We start from the raw sequence: 18344 nt of genomic DNA, 5'->3' as shown, positions 1-18344 counted from the left end.
TAGATTGCTGGGGTTGCTCTGATGAGATTAGTGTGTTGCAAGTTTGGGAGAATTGACAGCATGTAGATGGGGCTCTATGGCGGTTATAAGGCTGATATACCCTAAAATTAGCATCTCTGGGCACTAAGGCGAAGCCTGAATCCTCTGATGGCCTGTGGTGATTCATTTAACTTTGCAACGGCTGATTAAACTGTCTCTGCCACCCTTTTAACAGAGCATGACGGGATGACACTTTGACATATGGAACCTGCTTCATTTTGAATTTGCACTTCGCCGTTTAGAGCTATCAGTGGCACCTGTGTATGAAAGTAAAACTTGTAATCACCGGCGCAGATGTGCAAGCAGCCCCACAAAGGCGAACTGGCGGGATTCAATTTAAGGGATGATCTTACTCAGCTGGAACTTGTAAACTGCAATTCTGTTTTGTGATTGTGTCTGTAAATGAATTTGAACATGTCACCCGCACATTCATTCTTCTTCAAGCTTTCTTTCAGCTTCCATAGTGTGAAAACAAACAACGTTGGAGAAAAGTGAAGGAACAAACGTGTTAAAATAATGTACAGCAGTTGTATTTTTGTCATCTTACCAAATAGGTAGCTTTATCAGACTTATCTCTAGGTACACGAGAATGTTTTCTGAACCGTGGTCTTTCAATCTTCAGCACGTGGCTAACATTAACAAGACGTTCCAAAAATAAAATGAAAACACCACATCTCCAACTAACTGTGGCATTTGTACACTCTAAAGACAGAATGTTATTTATTGAGTTGTGTGAATCTCTGTCTTGACCCATCCACTTGCTCTTTGCATGTAGAGCTAAACAACCATATGCTACAGAGAGGCATGCATGCACAGTTACAGGTCAGAACAAGAAAAAACATTCATCCTCAGACTGAAAACAATTATTACAACATGCTACATGTTGAACTCATTTCATGTGACGACAAACATGCAAATCACAAATGCACGCACTGCTAAAGGGGGTAGATGCATGGAGAGAGAACTAAATGAGAGCTCTTCTGAGATCCCTTTAGTCTAGCGTGGGTGTTTTGTCTTCCCTGCGAGGGATCCTCGTTGTTTTGCGGAGGCAGGTTCAGTTTTGAGATTAATGAAAAGCTCCATCTTAGTCATGAAAAGAGCATTTTCACAATCTATTTAACATTGTGCATACCAAGGGCTCACATTAGGCGCTGTTGACTTATGCTTGCCTACAGCAGTGTTTTCTGATGCATTCATCGCCACTGCTGAGATCTTCTGTGGGTAAGCCGCCCCCCTCCAGACGTGCCCATTGAGTCTTTTTGCATTCCTCATGTTCACTGTCGGGAAACTCATTCGTCAGAGCAGAGATGAAATATGGCAAACAACTGGAAGTCAGAAGGACTCATTGAATATAGTGAGCATAATAAAGCTTCCTGAGGACTGAGTAAATTATTGTCCAAAGAAACAGAGGCTTCACTAGCTCACAGCATGGTTTCAGCATGTTTAGCCAAACTCTTTAAGGTCAAACCCAGAATTCTGTGAGAGCACTGAGAGTGGTAGCAGGTCAAAAGTTTATAATGCAGGATGTTTCAGTGTCAGTGCTTACACCAAGCTGACAGAAACTGAAATGATGTAATAGGCTGCAGTGGACAAGTCAAAGAAGAAAATACCAAAAGAGCTGGATGCTATTTCAGTTGCTGCCTCTGGTGAATTATTCAGAGAAAATGGTTGTAATTACACTGAATCTAAAGTAAGGGCAATTAGATTGTGGTGTGTCTAAATCAGAGCATGGATCACAGGATGTGTTGAATTTAGAAGCATTCTAGGAATTGGTACACATTTTCACTGCTTCTGTCCCCCTGGCCTCCTGCCTTGCTGAAGCTTTGTCAGCATTCCCCCCGACCCCCATGGTCGTCGGGCTGGTCATCTCTGAGCTCTTTAGAAGGATTCGTAGGGCCCCTTCGAGCCACAGCCTCTGCCTCTCTGCCACCAACACCCTCTGCCCAGCTTGCCCATGCAGCCCTCTAAGCACTTGCAACTTCTCGGGATGTCAGTTGGCATTACAGTAACCCCCCCCTTATGCCTGTGATCAGGGTTCAACCAGGCAGAGGAACTGGGGCAAAGCAAAAGGCACTCGCTCATGAAGCCAAGCAGAAACCAGGCATCCCTTCCACAATGACCTTTTGCGGATTTTTAAGAATTGTGATGAAATGTAGTAGGCGATGAGTGACGGTGAAAGGAACGCTCAGATTTATCTGTTGGTGTAAACACAGAGTGGCTTCCACAGCAAAACGGGGGACAGCTCAGGACTCCAGTTCACGTTTTTAGTTGGAAGACAACTGGCGGGTCCATTCAGAGGCCGTACTCTCTGGTCCTGTCCAGGTTGGTTTGTATGTCAGGCTAAAATGGCAGAACTGCAAACTCTACTTGACAGCACAAGCTCCCCGTAGGGAGACTAAGTGGCGTCAACCTGTGGTAGTCACACACTGTTGCTGACAAGGTGATGATGAACACCTTTCATTAAAAGGCAAGACCTGTAGGCTTCTTAATGCCAGCAGAAAAAAGACAAGGAAGCTGGGAAAAGAAAGTTATGAGGTCCAATATCTGTATGTTTTCCCCCACCAGGAATTCTTTGCATGTCATCATCCTGCATGTTTAAAAAATTCAAAGGACATACAATCATAAGGAGGGAAAAACTTTCATCTTGGATTTGAGTACTCCAGTGAAAATGACTGAATGTCACAAGCTGCCAACAGAGATACAGATGCTGAAATAAAAATATGGTATGTAGATTTATTTTGCTTAAGGGAATAAAGGACCAAAAAGGAAGTGGCAGGTACCTGTTTATGGTTCACTATGTAGAAATTGTGACTTGAGAAGCTATAAAACTGCCAAAGCAATACTTTCTGATTTGAGAATGCTTTGAAGGGATTGAGCTAGATAAAACTTTGCAGACAACAGTTTTGCATTAAGAGAATTGTTTTGCAGTTGATTAGACCATATTTTCTTTTTTTAATTTCAGTGGATCTTCTTTTGGATGAATTCAGTTTGAACAAACAGGGTTGATCAATGTGTTTTTCTACCTTAATGAGGGCCTCTGGTGTGAAGACAGGTATAACAGGTACAATTTTAAATTGTGTCTTCTTGGGCTTCCAAATGTAAGGTGAAGCCCCCATTACATTCTGAATGAATATTTCATGCTGTAGTTCAGATAGTGATGGTTTTTATTATTACAATGTCACGCTATGAATATTTTTTGACAGATGTTTCAGATTCTGTTAGAGGGTTCAGGAGTCACACTGTGTGCCATGAAAGTGCATCACAGCCTGAATTTAAACAAAGGCTCATCACAGACAAAAGAAGAATGTTGAACCAGCTATAAAAGTTTCATTGTCAATCCAAAATATGCTAAGGAAACAATATTGATTGTGGAAACAGTTAAAAAAAACAACAAAGAGCTACTCATGCAACTGCAAGTCAAAGCAAAGCAACAACCATTATAAGCAAAGCGGAGCCTGCTGTGTGGTCAGGAAGATTAAAATCTCCATTTCCATTGATTGTTTAAAAAGGGAAGATATGAAGCTTATGTTCCATTAAGGTGGGATGTAAATTATGGCATTAGGAGCAATAAACCAGCTTGGCTCTTTCAGTAAACATCACTACCTGAAGAATCTCTGCCGGTAGAAGGCACAAATTACTATAGGCATAACAAGCAGGTTTTAACCCTCTTATGTTAAAATAGCTCAGAACCATCTCCATAACAACAAGATTCACCAAGAAAGGAAGTTCTACGATTAACCTTTAGTTTTCTTTTTTAGTCACAGAGCCTTTTCATACCCTCAAATTTTATTTCAGTATTTCAGGCCATCAGGCTGTAGAATTTGTTTTGCTACCTCTGGATAGCTGCAGGCTCGTGTAAATGCAGGATGATGATGACGCTGCATGTTATTCCCAGTTTAACACTAGAGAACTGCTTCTGCTCTCACCGCCTCAGTGACCACACCTTCTAAATCCTGCCTGGTATTTCACAGGCTACAAAGGTGCACCGTAAATAAAAAGGCAAGTGGAGGAAACAACTTGTTTATAAAATAAATTGCAGATTTTTTCCCAAGTATATGCTATCATATTGTGCCCAGTGGTGTGGTGGTACAGCAAGTGCCTCATATGTGGAGGCTATGAGTTGTCAGTGTAGGCATCCAGGGTTCAATTTCTGACATTGAAACCTTTGTTGCATGTCTTCCCCGCTTCTCTCTCTGCCCACTTCCAGTTGTAAATACTGCAAAAGAGGCCACTAATGCCACAAAGGCTTTTAAAAAAATATATGAATAATAGAAATTCTAGTCTTTCCCTCATGAGTCGTGATTGAATGAAGCTATTTATTATCAAACAACTGTGTTTGCTCTGTTTGAGTAGAAGGAGTCATAGACGTTGAAACACAGTATTAAGCACCAGACTGTGTAAACATTTGATCACGGTTATTTGGATAGTTTCTGTTGTCATTATGATTCAAAAGACTCACCCAACCAATAACCATGAGTGAAAGAATGTTTTCCCTCTTATTATTTTTATTCTCGGATAAAAGTAATTAAGTAAAGTGTATTTATAAAGTACCTTTCACAGAAACAAAGTCTCAAAGCTTTGTGCAACAGAAATCACACTGATATTATTAATAATGTAAAAACAAGTATGAAAAAGCCCATAGAATAAACAAGCTCAAACATTTAGAAATTAAAATATATTCAACAACTGCAGCTGAATTTTATTTATAGCTTATTAGATTTGCTAAATTGATGATAAGAGTGTACCACTAAGACTAGAAGCCTATTATTATTGTTATTGTTAGTAGTAGTAGTAGTATGAGGATTAATTGTACAGAACACACGTCATGTTAAAGTTATGAAGAGGTTAATTTTGCTTTTATTCATTCATCACAGATAAATTGTGTTTTAACAAAGGTATATACATTTTGTGCAACCACATGTTGTTTAAGTTAATGACATCTTTAATGATGCCTTTTTGTGACTCAGTTTTGTCACAACTGATTCAAAGATATTGGTCTTGCTGATTTGTACTTAGTAAGATAATGTGTATTTGAAAAAAAGAAAAGAAGATGTTTCAGCTCCTAGTTGCATTTCCAAAAGATGTTTTGTTTGCTCATGATTAATTTGTGCAGACTAATGCTTTTTCCATACAGACGTAATTAGCACACAGAGTTTTCGACATACAATTTTTTAAAATAAAACATACATAATTAAAATATACTGTGATGGACTGTAGACCTGTCTGGGGTGTACTCCACCTCAGAGATAGCCCCTAGCAAGGACAGATGGGTATAGACAATGAATGGATGGATAGAATGTTGTTATCATTTGCTGTCAGAATCCAACTTCTTAATTAAATTAAAATAATGTTTAATGTACATCAACCAGGGATATTAATCATTTTGAGCTTAACTGTATGTGTCTGTTGTTCTCATCAGATCAATACATTTCTGACTCACGAAAAAGCCGTAGCTCTTTTGAAGTCATTGGCATGCAGCCTACTTCCAGTCCAGACAAAAGTTAATGCTCGTATGCCTTTGTTCAGGTGTTGCAGCCATTAAAATGTATTTGTAAAGAAGTAAAAACTTCATCTTTTGTTGAAAATCATTTACTGCTTTTGAATATCTGTTTTCAAAGCTGTTATTCAGGATACAGAGTAGTCATTTTCATGCTCTTTGCTGACATACTTTTACAAATTAGCAGCAAATCTTTACAATCTCTCACTGAGCTAATATACCTTTCTTTTTTTTACTGATTTAATAACACCTGTTCATGAATTTGTACACTCTCCCTCATTTATGCATTTTGAATGCACTCAGATTCTTTGTTTATTGTTCTGAGCAGGAACAGCTTAGTTTTAGTTAAATATTAACTCTCATCACAGTGGAGTAGAGCTGTAGGAACTTTGAAAAATCAAACAAATTTCCAGTTTAATTATTGGTAACAAGATACAGCAATTCTCCAAGCAGATTTATGTACATATATATGACTGTGAAATGAGCAGAAAGCATCACCTTGGCTTTATGGTTTATTTATTGTTAATTTATTTTATATGCTCCCAGTTTAGTGGGCAATAGAGAAGTCCACATCCTTCTGTGGGAAGATGCTGTAAACATCAGATTAATGCTCACAAACCCATTAAGACCCTATTGCATAAAACAAAAATATTGCTACAAATGAGAAAAATGTGAAAATTGAAAGAAAAAAAATTATGATCTTTCACCTGATTTAGTTTTGCCCAAGAAAACACATTAGATATATTATTTGGTGCCATGAGCTATGTCTCTTTATAAATATTTTTTCTTGCAGAAAATGACTTGTTGTATTTGCATCAAGAAGACAGAGAAAAAAAATCTCATTAGCAATCGAGCTTAATGTGCTACAAAATTGTCAGTGACATCCCTCTCTTCTACCCCCGAAGACTTGTTACAGTGCTCAAGGCAGCCTGTGAAGGAATGGCAGTGTAAACTGATGTTAGGATTGTGACATGAATGCAGACAGGGAGGAACCATTCTCTTCTGGAAGACATCTTTCTTATTTAACAATGTCTCCTCCTTTTTAAATTCAGATTATCCTGCTTGAGATTGCATTGTTGTGTTGTCATCCTCAGCGTCACATAGCAATTACACTTGTAAAGACCTCAGATAGTCTGTGCAGTTAAGACAGGTGCACATTATTGCCGCTTGTTATGTGTCAGGAAGTTCTGATATGTAGATTTACTTGTTTGAGATGCAGCAAATGTAAAGTGTCTTGCAAAAGGATTCAAGCCATTTTAACTGTTTAATATTGTTACATGTTACAACCACAAACTTGAACTTGGTTGGGAAGCTATGACGCAAACCAACACCTGATGTACAACGGACGTTCAAGGAATACAAGAAAAAGTTTAAAAATGTTACATATAGAATTTCTGAAAAGTGTGGCAAGCATTTGTATTCAATTGTGTGTGCAATTCTTTGCACATCTGTAGAAACTTCATTTGCAAACAGTAGTGTTGAAATGAAGATTGCCAGTTAAAATTGTGGAGTCCTAGTTACCTTAAATACATTAAACATTATTTAAAAGATTTTCAGGAACTACACAACCCCCCAAAGCAATCTTTTGTTAAGCTAATTGGTAAAAGATGGCCCACACTTTAAATTTGCTTCTAAAACTTTATAGTGCAAGCACGTTCAGGTTTGTACTGCAACCTGCAATATTTACAAACTTTTGTACTAAGCTTGAATCAAAGCCTGATCTAAGTGAAATGATCATAATTCATGAAATAATTAAGAGATGATCTGTCAAGGATTGATATAAATGTATAATGTTAAAGGAAAAGTAGAGATACTGCTATTAGTTTTGGTTTTGTGGTATGGAGAGGCAGGTAAAATGAGTGAAGAAAAGAGCTGTCCAGCCCACACACTGACCGCACATTTCACGACGAACGGCCTCCACCACCTGCAGCTTTGGAAGAAGTCTTCACACTGCCAACATCTGCTGTAGATCTCAAAGGAGCTGTGGGCTGCAGACTGCTCCTTTTTACTGTGGAGGTTTGGCTTTGATCTGCTTCGAAGTTTGACAGATAGAAGGAGCTCTGCCTGTGCAAGCTTCAAAAATGAAAATCCACACTGCATAATTTCAAGAAAATGGCTCAAAAGCTGCATTTTGAGGTAAAGGAGCAGGTGTTTGTGCTCCTGAGAAGCAGCAAAATGTAATTAACCATGTATTAAAAATGACTCCTTACATGCATCATGATGACATGCAGGTGCTGTATATATCAAGGTTCTGCAGGGAGTCGATCTGTGAACTATACCACAGAGATTTTCACCATATTTAGAACCAGTTCAACGGTGAACACAAAAAACTATCGCTTCTGCTTAAAGAGAACTTAAAGAGAACAACACCTCTGAGTTATTGAAGAAGGAAACAGAAATCTATTGTACAGGTCATTGCAATGCAAACTGTGTTTAACATAACAAGAAAAATACACTGCAATGCTCAAATGATATAAAACCACTTAAAGTTGCAAGGATGCATATAAACAACACAAGAAAGTAATAAATTGAATATACATATCAATAGGGCTATTACAATATGACTGTAATTTCTGACAAAGTAGTGCTTTACCACCAGGCAAGAAAAGTTTGTATCCAAACTGTAACTCAGGGTAAAAACTGCCCTTTATCCCGCCTTTGGTGCTCCATTGGTTAGAGTGACAGTCAGTTACACAGTGCATTCAGCCAATCACTGCATCTGCAGTGGTTAATCAGGCCTGCTCCAGCTTTCCCAGTCAGGTATGAGGGGGAGAGCTGGAGACAAAGGAGCCACAGGTTTGTTCTTCCAAACAATTAGTTTATCTCTTTGTTTATTATGCACTTTTAAAACTCATAATATAAAAAATCATGTAGATCTGAATTCCCAGTGAGCTTGGAGCCATGAAGTTGTCATGCACTGAACTATATATGGAATTGGTGAGTAGTGAACACAATGTTGTTTTGTTTGTTTAGCAGCATGTTGGTAGTGGTAGCCAATGCTAATTGTTTATCAATTGTCACATGATCTAACTTCTTAAATTCAATATATGTGTTTAAGATAATGAGATAAATGCTGATATCTTTATTTTGTCTGAAAGACTGGATTGTGGATATAATTGCATTTATTTCTGTATATAATAACTGAAACAAGTCTAGTTAGCTAGCAGGCTGGTCATTTATTGGTCTTGTTTATTTCAATACAGGCCAGGTGATCCTTTTTAGGGTTAAAGCACAGGTGTCAAACTCCAGTCCTCAAGGGCTGGTGCCCTGCAACTTTTAGACGTGCCTCTGCAGCATCACACCTGAATAGAATAATCAGGTCATTAAGGCTCTGGAAAACTGAGCTACAGAAGGAGGAGGTAATCAAGCCATTTCATTCCAGTGTTTTGTACCCATGGCACATCTAAAAACTGCAGGACAGCGGCCCTCGAGGACTGGAGTTTGACACCCCTGGGTTAAAGGATGGCGAGCTTCTGACAACTGGCTGGGGCCAGGAGAACCTGAAATTGACTCCATACTGATCTGGTAGGAGGCTAACGATCGGTAACATTTCCCCCTCCATCTTATCATACAGACACACAATCCATTATTCTTTTCTTTTCTGGTGGAAACAAATTGCGCTTGGACATTTTTATCTCAAACAACTGGACAATCAAACCATGGACTTTTTAAATAAGTGTAAGTCAGACATTGTGCTGACCGGTGGGGAAATTTAGAACTTTGTGCACATTTATGTGGAAGATCTACTGCAGTACTGTGTGTGTGTGTGTGTGTGTGTATATATATATATACAGTATATATATATAGTATTCTTTTTTGGAGGGTTCTATGTATGTTTGTGTCTTGTGGTGATCATTTTAATTTTCCCTTCTATAATACATGGTATTGAAAGCAGTTATTCTTTTGTATTGTTTTTATTGATGACTGACAACAGCTCCAGTAGATGAACTTAGTCTTCTGATATTATGTGCCATCTAGTCCCTTAGTACATTAAGTAGAGCTACAAAACCAAGGAAAAAAAAAAGATTTATGGTCCGACAACGAGTAGCTATTCTATATTTGAACTACATTGTTGTAACAAAATGCTGATAATGGTATGTGTAAGTCAAAGCTAATAAACCCTGTTTTACATCTTATAAATGGCTGAAGTTTCCAAAGAATACTGGTAAAACATAAACACTTTAGAAGATGAAGTAGAGAAAAGTGAAGAGTATTGCTCTAAAAATAAAAAGTTATCTGAGAAACGCTGCTGTTCAGTGTGACAAAAAGTTATAATTAAAAACTACTCAGGGCAATTCTTCGATTCAACATTGATTGAAGAAAATAACACTTGATGATCCAAATGCATTCTCCATCTTTCTTTTCCCTGTTTTAGAACTGACTGGTACAAGGTATAATCTGGCAGGTTGTTACTCCAGCGAAGGTTTTATTGCTTAAATTGCCCTATTTGGTTGTTTGGGTGGATTTGTAGTGCCCATGTCAGCTGAAGTTAACAACGCCCAGAAAGCCCAGGGATGGAGCTCATTAAGTTGGTTGTGCCAGAAGTCCTATCTTGTATTTATTGGCTGATCTTTGATGGTGTTTTGTCCTTATTGTGCTTGTTATCTACAGTACACTGAATGTGTGGATTTGTTTATTTGCTTGAATAAAGACTTACTTTGATAAACTGAACAATACAAAGATTTCATATATGCATTTATTTACTGTAGTTTAATGTTAATATTTATTTTCATGTTTATTCCTCTTCTTATTTGCTAGCTGCTGATTAGGTCTACAGCTATAATATAATTTCACATAAATTGGCTGTTTTCTAGATTTATTTTTGTTAATGGCTCCATTCGGACAGGCATGTTTCTGCTGTCTGAGCAGATTATTTCAGGACTGTGCTTGGCTGAGAAATTATATCAATTTCATGCTGTTGTTATTTGGTTTTTGCATGTGATTAAAATATGAGACTCTGCTCTTGGTTTGCAATATATTTAATTGAACCAAAAATCATTTATCAAGTTAACGAGTGGACACTGGTAATCAGAAATTTCATTCCAGTGCAGCAACAGAAAAAAATAAAAATAATACAGCATTAACTTGGTGGATTTTTTTTTTCTCTCCAGCCAAGTGAGGTAATCTGCAGCCAATGCTGATTATCTCAAAATGCCAACTAGTCAGCTGACTGATTAATTGTTCTGTCTCCATTTACACAAAGTCAGAAAATCTATTCCCAAGGGTCAAGTTGACATTTTCTCTCTTTTTCCCCCCCCCTTTGTCCCAACGTTTCCCCCAAAAATAATTAGATAAATGTCACAGAGTAGAGGCTAAAAGTTTACCTGCATTATTAATCACTTCTCACACTGGATTTGATTTCACAAATTATTTTAATCATTCAAGCTTTAAATCTAGCTATGAAATGCCTGTCTACTGTGAAGAGTAGTGGAAATGTGTATTATAGGTTTGCTGACTCGCAATGTTGAAGTGTAAGAAATTAGAAAGATGTTTGTGGTGAGAAAAATAGATTCTTCTAAATTCTTCAAAGTGGAAACATACAAAAGCTATTTTTTAGTGTTTGTGTGGATTTTATATCGAGAGATGATTAAAAACAATAACATAGAGGACCTCTTCACACATGCCATGCATCAGCACGACGGCAGAGCAGTGTGTTTTTCCACATTTCTCTGGCATTCACCTGACTCCATTTCCATTGATTTTTAAATGTACACTAAAGAAGAAAATGAGATAATTACAGAAAACAAAAACAGGTAAATGCTATAAGTATTGCAGCATTTTCTTGAATAGAATCCAAGAAGCATGAAAATGTAGACATTTTCTTCCAAAAACTAAGGAAAAAATATATCAACTTTTAAAATTACATTTGGATTAGTGTGTCTGGGGCTCTCACTTGGGCCACTTGCATTTTTTTTTCTGATATGAAGAAATCTTCTTTAAGCACATTGGAGAAGCCAATGTTGTTCTCAGAAAGTAGAACTTTTGTCCAGTTGTCATTTTATTGTCTTAAACTGATTTGAAATTTTGGAAATGTAAATTCTGTTGCGACACCTCCAGGCGCTGCAACCATCTTCTGATGTCTATTTATTTCTCATTTTGTACTATTTATTTCTTTATCTTTGTATATTATGAATATACACATAACCTGCATCTTAACTCGAGTCGAGCAAATCTCAATCTTGTTGTAATCTGTTGATGACAATGACAAATAAATCTTATCTTAAATGTTTCCAACAGGGAAACCCAGGGTGTTCCCAGAAAAACAGTCAGACCAATAATTTCTGGGTTTATTCTCAGGCCACCTCTCATTGGGAAAAGTCCAGAAAATCCCCAAGGTGAGTCTGTAGGAAGGCAATATAATCCGGTGGTCAAACTACCATAGCTGATTCTTTTCAAAGCAGGTCACCAGGAGCTCTGCTCTGAGCCCCTTTTTATGATGGAGCTCTCCATACAAAACTTTAATTTCATCTCCTTGGATTTAGGATTTTGTTCATTTGGTCATGATCCATATCTTCGGATCATGACATTGAGAGTCTGAGGTTCCCTTTCGATTTAGCTCTTTCTTCACTATAAAGGAGCGATGCCCGCATTACTGCAGATAAAACCTTTTGGTATTTACCAAAGTCTTTGTTTTGTTCATTGTTGCAATCAAAGTAGCTTTCCTCTTTAAGTCTTTCCCATCATTTGCCAGTTTCTTGGAAGAGGTATGATTTAACACTAAACACACTTTACGTCATACAGCCCCAACTGCAGCTGTCACACAAGCTTTTGATGTTTGTATCGCCACTAATCACATTGTTTTCATTTTCCTGGACCATCCAACAAGCACGAACTGCAGCTTTGAACACATTGTTCTCTCTGATGTCCCCTGGTTTTCCATGTGATGTGGCTTCAAGGGAATGCTGTTGGAAATAGGTCTGCGAGGGGTGCAGGTTTGATAAAACATAATTCCTTAATCCTGACAGACAGTCAGGACCAGCTCAACAGATACAGTAAATCAATCAATGTGTCTGAGAAGTAGCAGCTCTTCGTATCGATTGTGCTCCCCCCTTTCCTCCTCTCCTGTCACCCAATAACACTTGCAAAGACATGCTAGACAGCGTTGGCCTGTGATATAGACTGTCTACTCTGTCAGCCCCTGTAAATTCTATACTTCAGCAGCTGGTATTCTGAAATACAAGGTTAAAAAAAGACGGTATTTGACCCGCAAGACGAAGTACGTTAGGCATCATTACCAAGCGACGCTTGGAGTCAACATGAAGCTTGAGATGGTTCACCTCCTTCTTGCTATCTTTTCACTGGGCCATTAAGCAGGCTCACATGTTTAGCAAGAGCTGTCTTCAGTGCCAGCGGCTTAGGAGACCTAGATATGTTTTAACCTGTGGATTCAACATTTAAACTTGCCCTCTGAGTCATATTCAATCCAGGGCCCCAAGGTGTGCATGTCATGATGGGGAGGAATAGAAAGCTTTACAGGAAAGGAAATTGGTGATGGTGATGAATACCAAGCAGATAGGTGCTTTTTTCCCCTTAAAATTTAATCTTACAGGAGAGACTCTGTGAATAAAGTATAAGACTTGTTAAAGATCAGGGGTGAAATGGGACTTGTGGGAGTGTCTATTTCACATTGTTATTGCAAGATGATGGTCATTGAATCAGCCGGTCAGTGAACGGGAAGTCAACAGTTTTTAATATGCTCTTTTGACTCCCTGATGGTTTTCCCTCATATCATCTACATCCTTTCTAAGCAGCATGCGCCTCCTGCCTCCTCTCCTCCAGGGCAGGAGAATCAGAGCTGGTTCTCGCATTTCAGTCCATTTATCTCCTGCTAGATCCAGCTCAGTGATCTTAGCCCTCCATTAGCTTGCTCCGAAAAGCATCCTGTGCAAGTAAACAGAAATTTTAGGGATGGCTCATTTCTTCTCCCCTTTCCCTGTCATCAACCTTGTCTTCCAAATCACTTATACCATCTTCAAAACAACACATTACATCCACTGCGCCACAAAAGCACAACTCTGGCTTTATGTTATTGAACCCCCGCATGCAAGTCTTAAAATTTCTGTACCCAGCATAGACAGGAAAAAGCTCTGTAGTGCAGATGTCATAAAGCTGAGATTTCATGAGATAAATTACACCCTTGCTTCCTCGGGGGGTTTTTGGTGAAGTGAAATCAAACATCCACAGCCAGCAGTTGGAGAATATGTCTTAGACAGAATTACCACATACTATCTGAGGGCAGCAAATAAATAACAACTGTCGACGGCTGGTTTTTGTGATTTCTTGTAATTAATACGCTTGAGGTTTTAAACGTTCTGACTTTCATTTCCCATCTGCCTTAATGTTCAAAATCCTTTGATTTTAAGGGAAACAAATTAGGATTTTGTTTTGTTTTCTGCTACACTTTTCCAGTTTAACCTCTTGTACTATTTTACAAAATCAATACATCAGTCTAGATGTAATTTCATTAATATAATGAATACAGCTGTTGAGTATTTATTGAATTAGTCGATGCAGATATTTGTTAAAACTCGGTTTCCCTTGTTATAGCCTTTCTTAGAAGGACTTTCTGTGGACTGTGAAAGTCTCATGCTTTGGAGATGGTTTCTTAAGCGAAATAGAAAGCTGGTTAGAGTTAATGAGATAATGGATGGACAATAATACAGGACGATCCTGGAAGAAAACATGTTAGAGGCTGTAAAAGGCTTGAGTACAGGGGAGAGGTTTACCTTGGAGGAGGATAATGACCCTAAACACACAGAGCTACTATGGTATGGTTTAGATCGATGCGTATTCAGGTGTTAGAGTAACACTTAAATCTAAATAATAAAATTTATGTTCACAGTGTCGCATTACTTAATTTGGTCCACCTTAATTAAGAAGAACACAAAGAAAATCTGACTTAAGATGAGAGAAGTTGGTGATAACATTCCCTAAAAGACTTTCAGAAATCAAGGAGCTTAACACATATGTGTTCCATATTTTTAAGATTTTTATTTAGAATTTCTTTGGAAAGTCATAAAACCTTTCCTCTCTACACCTCTCCAAGTCTAAATCTCACAAAACTTTCTGGAGGATAATTATTTTTGTTGTTTTCATTGTTTGAATGTTTTTGACTTCAAACACCTCAAACTGTTAAGACGGTGCTTTGTCTACTTATGTCAAAATTGCTGATTGAATTTTGAAACTAGTAGAATTTTGGGTGCCACAAGGTTCACTGTTATTTTACCTGGCTAGTTCACCATGGCAACTGATGCTGCATGCTGCCCACAAAGAATTATTACTTTGAGTTTCTGACCTAAATTTATTGTAAAAAGTGACACCCTTCCTATGATGGATGAAAGTGTTGATAAAATTTCCACAGAAACGCATCTAGATTCTTTATTCAACTGTTAAGGCAGAAATTCCTCGTCCCACACTGCCAAGTCCAATGTACTGCAGTTTTCGCAATACTCTTAATACCTGAAAATTAATCAGGCTATTAAAACTGGACTGCCTAGGATGTCTATCACACTAAAACCTATTCAAACAATCATTTCTGTGTACAATTAACTATGAAACATTGTCAGACAGTTTAAAAGGCATGTATGCTCTGATAACAAAGACAGCTAGAACTTAAAGTGAATTTAGGTCACCATGTTAAAATTTTCTTGTGATGTTTTAGTATTCAGAAAAGGCCCCAGTGACCTTATTCTCTGTATTGAATAAAATTGCATGCGACTGGTCCTTGTAACGTGAAAGAAGTGTCAAATGATGATCAAACACCTTCTTTATTGGAGCATGTCTGCAGAAGGAAAAAAAAAACAGCTCAACAAAGGAAGCTGATAACAACTGTAGTGATAGCCATTATCTGTGATTGGAATGTAATGTCACGCCAGCCTGGGGATGTCAAAGGTTTTCGCTCTGCTGTCTCTTGAGTTTGACACAACACACAGAATTATTTTTTCACTACCAGTGTTTTTTGCAAGAACTCATCTGGCATTTCTGTCTAGCTTTAATGTTCTGACTACAAGCACCCCATACTTGGCAATCAGAGATAAAAGGCTTAATCTATTAGCTACTGGGGTTTTTTCTCTCAAGATTTTAGCTTAGATCTCTTCCTTATGCTAGTATTTTACAAAACAAACACACACACACACACAACAAACAAGAACAATCTCTATAAAATATGGAGAGCAATTTAGTATGAGACACAAAAAGGCAATTAGCTAATTTGGCTGGCAAGAAATATGCTTTGCCTGTCAAGTTTTCTGGATGGCTCCCATCATTCGTGAGTGAAATAGTTTATTTTGGACGTTGGATGGAAATCTAAGCTAAATACTGGAATCAGTTGCCATTTTAAATGATTACTGTTGGTGTTACAGCACCATGAAAAATTGTTAGCACCCTCATAAATCTCTCCTGTTTTTGCTTTTTTCTCACACTTAAATGTTTCAAACCATCAAGCAGTTTGAATGTTGAAGATAACCTGAGTAAATGTATGTGGTTTTTAAAGGGAAAATATGTCAAAACCAGCCTGTAATTTTTTTTCCAGCAGAAAAGAGCGTGTCTAAGGTCACACCTAAGAACCTGAATCAAGTTTTGTTCTGACTTTTATGAGGCCACTACAAGACATTCTGGATTTTTTATTTTTTTTAGATTTAGAGGTGTTCTTGCTGATGCCTTTGATCACTGTCCTGCTGAATAACCCAAATGCACTTGAACATAAGGTCACAAACTGATGGCTGAACCTTTAGCATCTTCTAGTGAGAAAATAATTCATAGTTCTATTTATTACAGCATGCTACTGGTCATAAAAACAAAGGCCATCAAGACCATCAAACTGCCGCTATACAGAGGTAATGGTACACATTTATATGTGTATCAAAGAGTACAGCATTGTTTAAAGCTGAACTCATTCAGAATGTTTATGTGCAGAACAGAAGCAGAAGGTCCAGTGCATAACTTTAAAACATATCAGGAGTCCAAAACAGTGTGGACTCACTAAAGTCTGCTATTTAGGGAAAATTAAGGTTTCTTATCCAGCTATAGTGATGATGAAGAAATAGAGAAGGACCAAACCAAAGGTTTGTCAGCATTTTTAAATGCTTAAGCTAATTACTTTCCTGAAACAACTTCCATGGGAAGGTTGTTTCATTCCCATTGGTACTGAAGAAAATGAGAAAAGGCCCAATAACTACTGTCTGTAGTAGCATTCATCCATCCTAAAATCCCTACACAATTATACCTGGTTATTCAGGATTAATTGAAAATGATCAATTCAATTTTCAGGAAGTTCTTCACTAGCTGCTCTCTTCAGTTCTAAAACATAAACATACAGTCAGACTATTTTCACAAACTCGAAGAAGGTATTTGTTCAAAGCTGAATGAAGTAAAAAAAAAAAATTGGTTTCTTTTGATTGAAGTGGAAACATATTGAACAGTGACTTTGAAATCCCAATTTAGTAAGTTTCTCAGTTTTAGAAGACCTTTAGTTTCCTATGCCACCTTTGTGGTTCATTGTTGGTATAACATTATTTCTCAGAAATGTTTTTTTTTTTTTTAGCGAACATAGCAAGACAATCATGGACCCTGGCCTTATCTTAAGCAAGTGTGGACTGCAGTGCTATGAATGTTGTCCTGAGTTTTTCTGTGACCTCTTGGAAGAGTTCCTATTAGATCTTAGAGTACTTTGAGAACCTGGTGTGTCCTAGGAAAGTCATGAAGTTCTGACTGTCCCCACTAAGGCAACAGAGCATTAGGAAAACTTTTGATGCTTTCCAGATTGAGAGATGAATGACTTTGACATCCTTTTTTTATTATTTCTCTAGAGCGAGGCACGATGCTGGTCTATTCATTTTTAGCCTAAGTCATGTTATTAGATGGATTCTATTAAGTGTTTTTTTATTCTATAGAATCACAGCCAGGCCAGAAATCAGGCCTGGTTGTGACTAGTGAAACTGAACAAAGAAGGTTGTTAATCATGTTTAATTGAGTTTTAATTAAGTTTAATTTAACAAGGGGGGAAATTACATTTTCAAACAGGTCTAAGGTGGTTTGAATAACTGTTCTTCCATAAGGAAATAATGTTTTTTGTATTTGCTCGGGTTACCTTTCAGACATAAAAATATTCCATAAGCTGGAATATTTAAGTGTGTCAAAAAAGTAGAACAATATATCTGGGAAGAGGGTAATATTTATTTACATCCCTGTATGGTATTTCTTTAAGCAGTTCTGAATGATATATTTTGCCCTATTTATTTTAAAAAGCTCTACCTCCTTGTGTTTAATACAATTCCAGCCAAAAGCGAAATGTTTGCTGAGCAACAGGAGGCGTTTTTACCGCTAATTAATAAATGAGCAAGGGGAAGGAAAATAATTAACGTGCGTGCTCCATACTGATTTCAAACCAATAAGCCAAGGCTTTTAATGTTCAAATCACCTCGCCCCCTCCTGATATATAAATCCCCTTTAAATAGAGAGCTAATGTTACTTTTGCTCCCATTGCTTCAATCTCACCACCAGTTGCTGCGTGAGCTGGATATTAATAAAATTCAGTCAAAAGATGTCCAGCATGTTACTTTTGTTCATTCACACCAGAATAAGAGTTGGTAAAATATCCTAAACATATTACCATATTACCACTGAATATTTCCTGCAAGTGAAAATGTTTAACATGTTTTTTTTGTTTTCAGAGAATATTAAGTCATAAATACAAGTGTACAGAAAAGTGAACTGTGTAAATTTGCTGGAATTGATATTGACATGCTGAATATTGCATTAATATGAACACTACCTATTTTCACAGTGATTGAAAAGATACTTGGGTCAG

General features: G+C 37.5%; 1 protein-coding gene across 3 annotated transcripts in view; it reads left to right on the top strand.

The window, feature by feature from the left end:
- The window catches only part of LOC102228039 (metabotropic glutamate receptor 4-like), a 175971-nt gene that overhangs the window by 12309 nt on the left and 145318 nt on the right, over positions 1–18344 (top strand). The window lies entirely within an intron of this gene.

This window comes from Xiphophorus maculatus, chromosome 20, assembly GCF_002775205.1.
Source record: "Xiphophorus maculatus strain JP 163 A chromosome 20, X_maculatus-5.0-male, whole genome shotgun sequence".
Lineage (NCBI taxonomy): Eukaryota > Metazoa > Chordata > Actinopteri > Cyprinodontiformes > Poeciliidae > Xiphophorus > Xiphophorus maculatus.
This window is presented reverse-complemented; position numbering and strand designations above follow the sequence as displayed.